Source organism: Diadema setosum, chromosome 2 (genome assembly GCF_964275005.1).
Source record: "Diadema setosum chromosome 2, eeDiaSeto1, whole genome shotgun sequence".
Classification (NCBI taxonomy): Eukaryota; Metazoa; Echinodermata; class Echinoidea; order Diadematoida; family Diadematidae; genus Diadema; species Diadema setosum.
The window spans coordinates 19,173,724-19,183,194 of record NC_092686.1 but is presented as its reverse complement, the minus strand read 5'-3'; positions in this window follow the sequence as shown (position 1 = coordinate 19,183,194).

Below are 9,471 nucleotides of genomic sequence, written 5' to 3'. Positions count from 1 at the left end.
GAGATGCATCCTTATCAATGTGCCATATCAAAGACCTAAAGGTAACGAAAAAAAGTATGTGTGATAAATCATGCAAATTACTACACGATTTCTAAGCTTATTCATAAATAATGTTTGGGTGCCAGTTAAATGTCATAAATATGCTTTACAATGAATTTGCTTTAAATAGCATGTGTTTTGATTACAGGGCTTAAATGCGTCCGCCAGTTGTAAAGGGTGATTGAAATTGATTCCTTCAACAATATGCGTTAGTTATATACCAAACATGCTTAAAACGCCCTAAGTACTGATTTTATCATAGTACGCCCTAACGCCGCAATTGAACATATGTATATTTCTCGCGCTTCTACATCGCTTATAGTATAGCGTACACTTATGAGAGAAAGATGAGTTTCCTGCCTCTCAGTCGTTGTTGTTCCGTTGCCAACAAAGTCTGTGTTATCTTTTCTTTTTTTCAAACGTTGGGAATATTTGGCCCAGAATAAGGCAAAATAATGACCATAACACTTCTATACATGGATGCACGTGCGTTGTTTCTTGGATAAAACAAAGCTCATTTGACCACCGTACATTTATTCTTTATACCGAATACATGAAGGTAGTTGATTACAATGAGAAGTCAACTATATCTCATTGTTTGAATGTTCTCCTGTTTTTGAGTCTGTTTTATTAGTCTAATTGATACACTTCTTGTAATTATTTTTACCCTTGGTATTTCCACCTTTCAAGATATTACCATCGTTTTGGTCTTTTTCACATTCATGTCCAGGCCAAATACCTTACTTTGGCGGTATATGACGTCAACGAATGTTTGCAGGTCTTGTTCATTATCAGCTAGCAACACAGTATCATCCGCATACATTCAGATTATCATTACTCCACTAACGGCAATACCAGGCATGCTTTCTATGCTTATAAAAATGCATTCTATCTATATATTAAACAAACGAGGTGACATGATGCATCCCTGACGAACACCTCGTTTGATTTCTGCATAATCGCTGCCGCATGCCCTTTGGTTCCATTACAGGTTTGCAATCAATCCCAGATCCTTTACTGTCCATCCAAGTACTGCGGAGACACTCGAAAAATTACTGGTCCTCTACTCTATCATTTAAGGCATTTGCCTTAGCATAATCAGTGAAGCATACATAGAGGTCTTTTCCCTTTTCCAAGAGCTTCTCCGTAATGATGCGCATAGTAAATATGGCACGCGTGTGCCAGAGCCCGACTTGAAGCCAAATTGGGCTTCTACAGAGTTCTCACTGAGTGGAATCTGATTTCTCTTCAGAATGATCTTGAGTAGGATCTTCATGATATAGTTCATGAGACTGATAGTCCTGAAATCACCACATTCCATTGCCTTTAGTTTTTTTGGGCAGAATTATGAACACGTCTTAATACTGACATACTGGGAGCGGCAGAATCAAGAGACGAATACTTGAAAAAAGACGATTACATTTTCATTCACTCAGGAGTCGAGGAACACTGCCATGGTGAAGGATTATTAGTCAAACAAACATTGGAGAATTCGATTGGAGGATATTGGGCAGTAAGTGACCGGGTGATGCTACTGAAGATCAACGCCAAACCTTTTGATCTTGCAATTATCCAAGTTTACGCCCCTACGACTTCACGGAGTGATGAGGAAATTGAAGTGTTCTATGAACAAATACAAAAGGCCATCAAAACAGACAAACGTTGTCATTGTTATGGAAGATTTCAATGCCAAAGTCGATTCCAATGGTGAAAACGTAGTTGGCAAAATCGGTCTTGGAGATCTGTAGAGCCCACTAATGTCAAAATCGCCCACTAATGTCAAAACAACCACTAATGTCATAACACGTCGACGACAAATGTCAAAACAACCACTAATGTCATAACGCGTCGACGACAAATGTCAAAACAACCACTAATGTCATAACACGTCGACGACAAATGTCAAAACAACCACTAATGTCATAACACGTCGACGACAAATGTCAAAATCGGATCAACCACTAATGTCATAACACGTCGACGACAAATGTCAAAATTTCCATTTTTACTGCAAATGTCATAACACGTCGACGACAAATGTCAAAATCGGATTAACCACTAATGCCATAACACGTCGACGACAAATGTCAAAATTTCCCAATTTTCTGCAATATGTCCTGACGCGTCACAAGGGCGGATCGAGGAATGCCATAAAGGGGAGGCGCCTTTACAAAATCAAAGGTTGGCACGACCCTCGCCCCCCCTTTCTTATTCTTATTTCTGCTGTGTTCACAAAATAAAGAGAGGGGGGCACTAAAGGGGGATGCGCCCCCTCTAAATTCGCGATTGCGTCAAACACAAATATCAATATTGGATTTACCACAAATGTCATAACACGTAGACCACAAATGTCATAACGCGACACAGTGGCGGATCCATGAATTCCGTAAAGGGGGGGGGGGGGGCGCTTTACAAATTCAAAGGCTGGCGCGACCCCCTTTTCTTATTTTTGTTTCTGTTAGTGACGGTGCACGAGAGGGGGAAGCGCCCCCTTTCGATCTATCATTGCGTCAACCACATGGAAAAACTCAGTGCTTGCATTACAGGGGCGGATACAGGAATTTTGTAAAGGGGAGGCGTCTTTACAAAGTCAAAGGCTTGCGCGACCTTCCCCCTCCCCATTTTCTTGTGTTGACGAAATAAAGAGAGGGGCACTAAAGGGGGATGCGCCCCCTCTCAATCCACGATTGCATCAACAACAAGTCAAAATCGGGGATTAACCACAAATGCAATAACACGTCGACCACAAATGTCATAACGCGTCACGGGGGGGGGGGGGGGATCCAGGAATTCCGTAAAGGGGGGGGGCGCCTTTACAAAATCAAAGGCTGGCGCAACACTGGCGGGTACACCAAGGGGATGAGCCCCCTCTCGACCCATCATTGCGTCAACCGCAAATATCAAAACTCATTGCTTGCATTACGGGGCGGATCCTGAAATTTCGTAAAGGGGAGGCGGCTTTACAAAATTAAAGGCTACCGCACCCCTCCCATATTTTTCTTTTTATCTATGTTGTTTTAACCAAAAAAAAGAAAAGAAAAGAAAGGGGTTACCAGAGGGGGATGCGCCCCCTCCTGATCCATCATTGCGTCAAGCACAAATGACCAAACTCATTGCTTGCATTACAGGGGCTGATCCAGGAATTTCGTTAAGGGGAGGCGTCTTTGCAAAGTAAAAGGCTTGCGCGACCTTCCCCCCTCCCCATTTTCTTGTGTTGACGAAATAAAGAGAGGGGCACTAAAGGGGGATGCGCCCCCTCTTAATCCATGATTGCAACAACAAGTCAAAATCGGGGATTAACCACAAATGCAATAACACGTCGACCACAAATGTCAAAACGCGTCACAGGGGGGGGGGGGGGGATCCAGGAATTCCGTAAAGGGGGGGGGGCGCCTTTACAAAATCAAAGGCTGGCGCAACACTGGCGGGTGCACCAAGGGGATGAGCCTCCTCTCGACCCATCATTACAGGGGCTGATCCAGGAATTTCGTTAAGGGGAGGCATCTTTGCAAAGTAAAAGTCTTGCGCGACCCTCCCCTCCCCTATTTCTTCTTTTTATTTCTGTCGTGTTGACGAAATAAAGAGATTGGGCACTAATGGGGGATGCGCCCCCTCTCAATCCGCGATTGCGTCAACCGCAAATGTCAAAATCGGGGATTAACTACAAATGTCATAACGCGTCGACCACAGGTGTAAAAATTTTCAAACTAACTGCAAATGCCATAACGCGTCACAGGGGGTGGATCCAGGAATTCCGTAAAGCGGAGGGGCGCCTTAAAAAAATCAAAGGCTGGCGTGACACCCCCCCCCCAATTTTCATCTTTATTTCTGTTGTTTTAACATACTATAGTGAGAGGGAACCAGAGGTGGAAGAGCCCCCTCTCGAATCATGATTGCGTCAACCACAAATATCAAAACTCATTGCTTGCATTACGGGGGCGGATCCAGGAATTCCGTAAAGGGGAGGGGCGCCTTTACAAAATGAAAGGCTGGCCCGACCCTCCCCCTTTTCTTCTTTTTATTTCTGTTGTGTTGACGAAATAAAGAGAGGGGGCACTTAGGAGGGGGGGGGTGCGCCTCCTCTAAATCCGCGATTGCGTCACAGGGGCGGATTCAGGAATTCCATAAAAAAAGGGGAAGGCTTTACAAAATCAAAGGCTGGCACGACCCCCCTTTTCTTATTTTTGTTTCCGTTGGTTTAACATACTATAGTGAGGGTGCACCAGAGAGAGAAGCCCCTCCCCCCCCCCTCTCGAAAACTCATTGCTTGAAATTATGGGGGGGGGGGGGATCCAGGAATTTTGTAAAGGGGAGGCGTACGTCTTCACAAGAAAGTCAAGGGCTGGCGTGACCTTCCCCCCTCCCCCATTTTCTTCTTATTTCTGTTGTGTTGACAAAATAAAGAGAGGGGCACTGAAGGGGGATGCGCCCCCTCATAATCCGCGATTGCGTCAACCAAAAGTCAAAATCGGGAATTAACCACAAATGTCATAACACGTCGACCACAAATGTCATATCGCGTCACAGGGGCGGATGCAGGAATTCCGGAAAGGGGGGGGGGGCGCCTTTACAATTTCAAAGGCTGGCGCGACACTCTGTCCCCACCCCCCCCCCAATTCCTTATTTTTTTTTTCTGTTGTTTTAACCGAATAATTATAGTGAGGGTGCACCAGAGGGGGATGCGGCCCCTCTCGATCCATCATTGCGTCAACCACAAATGGAAAAACTCATTGCTTGCATTACAGGGGCGGATCCAGGAATTCCACAAAGGGGAGGGGCGCCTTTACAAAATGAAAGGCTGGCGCGACCCTCCTCACTTTTCTTCTTTTTATTTGTGTTCTGTTGACAAAATAAAGACAGGGGCACTAAGGGGGGTGCGCCTCCTCTAAATCCGCGATTGCGTCAACCGCAAATGTCAATATTGGATTAACCACAAATGTCATAACACTTCGAACACAAAATAATGTCATAACGCGTCACATGGGCGGATCAAGTAATTCCATAAAGGGGGGAGGGGGCTGGCGCGACCCCCTTTTCTTATTTTTTTTCTGTTGTTTTAACCTAATATAGTGAGGGTGCACCAGAGGGGGAAGCGCCCCCTCTCGATCCATCATTTCGTCAACCACAAATGGAAAAACTCATTGCTTGCATTACAGGGGCATATCCAGGAATTCCGTGAAGGGGAGGTGCCTTTACAAAATCAAAGGCTCGCGAGACACCACACCATTTTCTTCTTTTCGGGCACCATGGGGGATGCGCCCCCTCTCGATCAAGGATTGCGTCAACCACAAATGACTAAACCCATTGATTACATTACAGGGGCGTATCCAGGAATTCCGTGAAGGGGAGGCGCCTTTACAAAATCAAAGGCTCACGCGACACCAGCCCATTTTCTTCTTTTCATTTTCTCTTGTTTTAACAAAATATATAGAGGGGCACCATGGGGGATGCGCCCCCTCTCAATCCATGATTGTGTCAACCACAATGACCAAACTCATTGCTTCCATTACAGGGGCGGGTCCAGGAATTCCGTAAAGGGGAGGGAGGGCACCTTTGCATAATTAAAGCCTGACGCATCACCCCGTCTTTTTATCATTTATGTTGTTTTGAAGAAAAAAAAATAGACGGGGCATCAGAGGGGGATGCGCCCGTCTCGATCCGCGATTGCGTCAACCACAAAATGTCAAAACTCATTGCTTGCATTACAGGGGCGGATCCAGGAATTCTGTAAAGGGGAGGAGCCTTGACAAATTTAAAACCTGCCGCACCCCTATTTTTCATTTCTGTTGTTTTAACAACAACAGAAATGCTTGCTCATTGCTTGTATTACAGGAGCGGGTCCAGGAATTCCGTAAAGCGTAAAGGGGAGACGTCTTCTCAAAATGAAAGGTTGACGCAATCCCCCTCCCCCTTATCAATATCGTCTTATTATTTCTTTTGTTTAAACGACAGTTAAAGCGGCAGTCTTTAATTGTGTAAAGGAGCCTCCATCACTTTACGGAATTCTGGTTCCGCCCCCTGTCATGCAAACAATGGGTTTTGCCATTAACTTGTGGTTGACGCAGTCGCGGATCTAGAGGGGGACACGGTACCCCCTCCCCGTCTCTATTTTTGTTAATTAAATGAAAAAAAAAAAAAAAGGCGAGGCAGTTTGCGCAACTTTTTGATTTTATAAACGCTTCTCTCCTTTACGGAATTTGGACCGCCCCTCTAATGCAAGCAATGAGTGTTGACATTTTGTGTTAACCCAATCGCGGATCGAGAGGGGGCTCATACCTCTATGGTGACTCCTTCATTTTTTTTTTTACAATAGAAAAATTAAAAGAAAAAATAGGGGGGTGCGGCAGATTTAAATTTTGTAAAGGCGCTTTCCCTTTACGGAATTCCTGGATCCGTCCCTGTACGGTAAGAAATTAGTTTTGATATTATGGTTAACGCAATCCCGGATCGAGAAGGAGGCGCATCCCCCTCTGATGCCACCTCTCTTTTTTTAAAACAATAATAAAATATGGGGGTGCGGCAGCCATTATAACTTGTAAAGGCGCCTCCCGTTTACTGAATTCCTGGATCAGCCCTTAATGCAAGCAATGAGTTTTGACATTTGTGGTTGACGCAATCATGGATTGGGAGGGGACTGGTACATCTCTGGTGCCCCCCCTTTTTTTTTTTTGTTAAAAAAAAAATAAATAAATAAAATGGGGGGGGGGGGTGGAAGCCTTTAATTTTGTAAAGGTGTCTACCTTTTTACGGAATTCCTGGATCCACCCCTGTAATGCAAACGACGCAGCAGCTTTGATTTTGTAAGGGCGATTCCTGTATCCGCCCCTATCATGCAAGCAAAAATGAGTTTTGACATTTTGTGGTTGACCGAATCGCGGATCGAGAAGGGAGAGCATCCCCCTCTGGCGCTCCCCTCTCTTTCTCTTTCTTTAGTTAAAACAATAGAAAAATGGAAAAAATGGAGGGTTGGGGTGCGGCAGTTCTAGTTTTGTAAAGACGCCCCCCCCCCCTTTACGAAACTCCTTGATCCGCCCCTGTAACGCGTTATGCCGCATCCCCTTTTTTTATTTCATTTCTGTTGTTTTACCAACAAAAACAAAACAAAAACAAAAAATAGAGAGGGGGTACAAGAGGGGGATGCTCCCCTCCCCCCTCGATCCGCAATCGCGTACGTCAACCACAAATGTCAAAACTCATTGCTTGCATTACGGGGGCAGGTCCAAGAATTCCTTAAAGCGCAAAGGGGAGACGTCTTTTCAAAATGAAAGGCTTGCGAAATCCCCCTCCCCCTTATTTTTCTTTTTATTTCTTTTGTTTAAACGTTAAAAAAAGAAAAAAAAAAGAATGGGGGTGCGGCAATCTTTAATTTTGTAAAGGGGCCTCCCCTTTACGGAATTCCTGGTTCCGCCCCTGTAATGCAAGCAATGAGTTTTGATTTTTGTGGTTGACGCAATCAAGCATGGAACGAGAGGGGGCGCGTCCCCCTCTGGTGCCCCCTCACTATATTTTGTTAAAAGCCTTTGATTTTTTAAAGGCGGCCATCCCCTTTACGGAATTCCTGGATCCACCCCTCTGACGCATTATGACATTTGCAATTAGTTTGAAAATTTTGACATTTGTATGTGGTCGACGTGTTATGACATTTATGGTTAATCTCCGATTTTGACATTTTCGGTTGACGCAATCGCGGATTGAGAGGGAGCGCATCTCCCTTCAGTGCCTCCTCTCTTTATTTCATCAAGACAACAGAAATAAAAAGAACGAAATGGGGGAGGGAGGAGGGTCGCACCAGACTTTGACTTTGTAAAGACGCCTCCCCTTTACGAAATTCCTGGATCCGCCCCTGTAATGAGAGCAATGAGTTTAGTCATTTGTGGTTGACGCAATGATGGATCGAGAGGGGGCGCATCCCCTTTGGTGCACCCTCACGATAATTATTAGGTTAAAAACAACAGAAATAAAGATAAGAAAGGGGGGAGTGTCTCGCCAGCCTTTGATCTTGTAAAGGCGCCCCCCCCCCCCCCTCGTACGGAATTCCTTGATCCACCCCTGTAATGCAAGCAATGAGCTTTTCCATTGTATTAGGCCTCACGCTCCTTTTCCGGGCTCCCATATAAACCTGTGTTAAATGCAGCATATTCCATGAATCATAAAAAATCAATCGAATCGTAGATTTTTTTTAAATTGAAGTAGATGAAGGGAAATTTTCTCTGCTTTCAAGCAAACAACATATTTTGGGATGTTGTCCAGCTCTAAAAAAAGTTAAGAGCCTCTATACGAGACTAGTCATCCAGTCACTCTCAAAAATGATAAAAATAGCAAATTACCTCATACATCAATAAAAAATCATTAAAAATACAAAAACCCTGATTCATTCAACTTCTTCATAACCTGCAGAAGCTCCTGTCCTCAAGCAATGTTAAACACTACCAAAAGTGGCAATTTTCCACTTGACTGATTTTAAATGATTTTTTTGGTAAAAAATAACATTACCTCATCTTTGTACTGCCTTCCCGGTAGGCAATGCGCGAGTTGAATTAGGAGCGTGAGGCCTATATGTGGTTGAAGCAATGATGGATCGCGAGGGGGCGCTTCCCCCTCTCGTGCACCCTCACTATATTAGGTTAAACCAACAGAAACAAAAATAAGAAAAGGGGAGTCGCGCCAGCCTTTGATTTTGTACAGGCGCCCCCCCCCCCCTACGGAATTCCTGGATCCGCCCCAGTGTTGCGTTATGACATTTGTGGTTAATCCAATACTGATATTTGTGCTTGACGCAATCTCGGATTTAGAGGGGCGCATCCCCCTTTAGTGCCCCCTCTCTTTATTTTTTTTTTTTTTCAACACAACAGAAATAAAGATAAGAAAATGGGGGTGGGGGCGAAGGTCGCGCCAGCCTTTTATTTTGTAAAGCCGCCTCCCCTTTACGGAATTCCTGGATCCGCCCCCGTAATACAAGCAACCAGTTTTGATATTTCTGGTTGACGCAATGATGGGTCGACGAGAGGGGGCGCATCCCCCTCTGGTGCACCCTCACTGTAATTATTAGGTTAAAACAACAGAAAAAAAAAATGGGGGGGGGGGACGTGTCGCGTCAGCCTTTGATTTTGTAAAGGCGCCTCCCCCCCCCTTTACGGAATTCCTGGATCCCCCCCCCCCCGTGACGCGTTATGACATTTGTGGTCGACGTGTTATTGCATTTGTGGTTAATCCCCGATTTTGACTTGTGGTTGACGCAATCGCGGATTGAGAGGGGGTGCATCCCCCTTTAGTGCCCCTCTCTTTATTTCGTCAACACAAGAAAATGGGGAGGGGGTAAGGTCGCGCCAGCCTTTGACTTTGTAAAGACGCCTCCCCTTTACAAAATTCCTGGATTCGCCCCTGTAATGCAAGCAATGAGTTTGTCCATAATTTTATGTGGTTGACGCAATG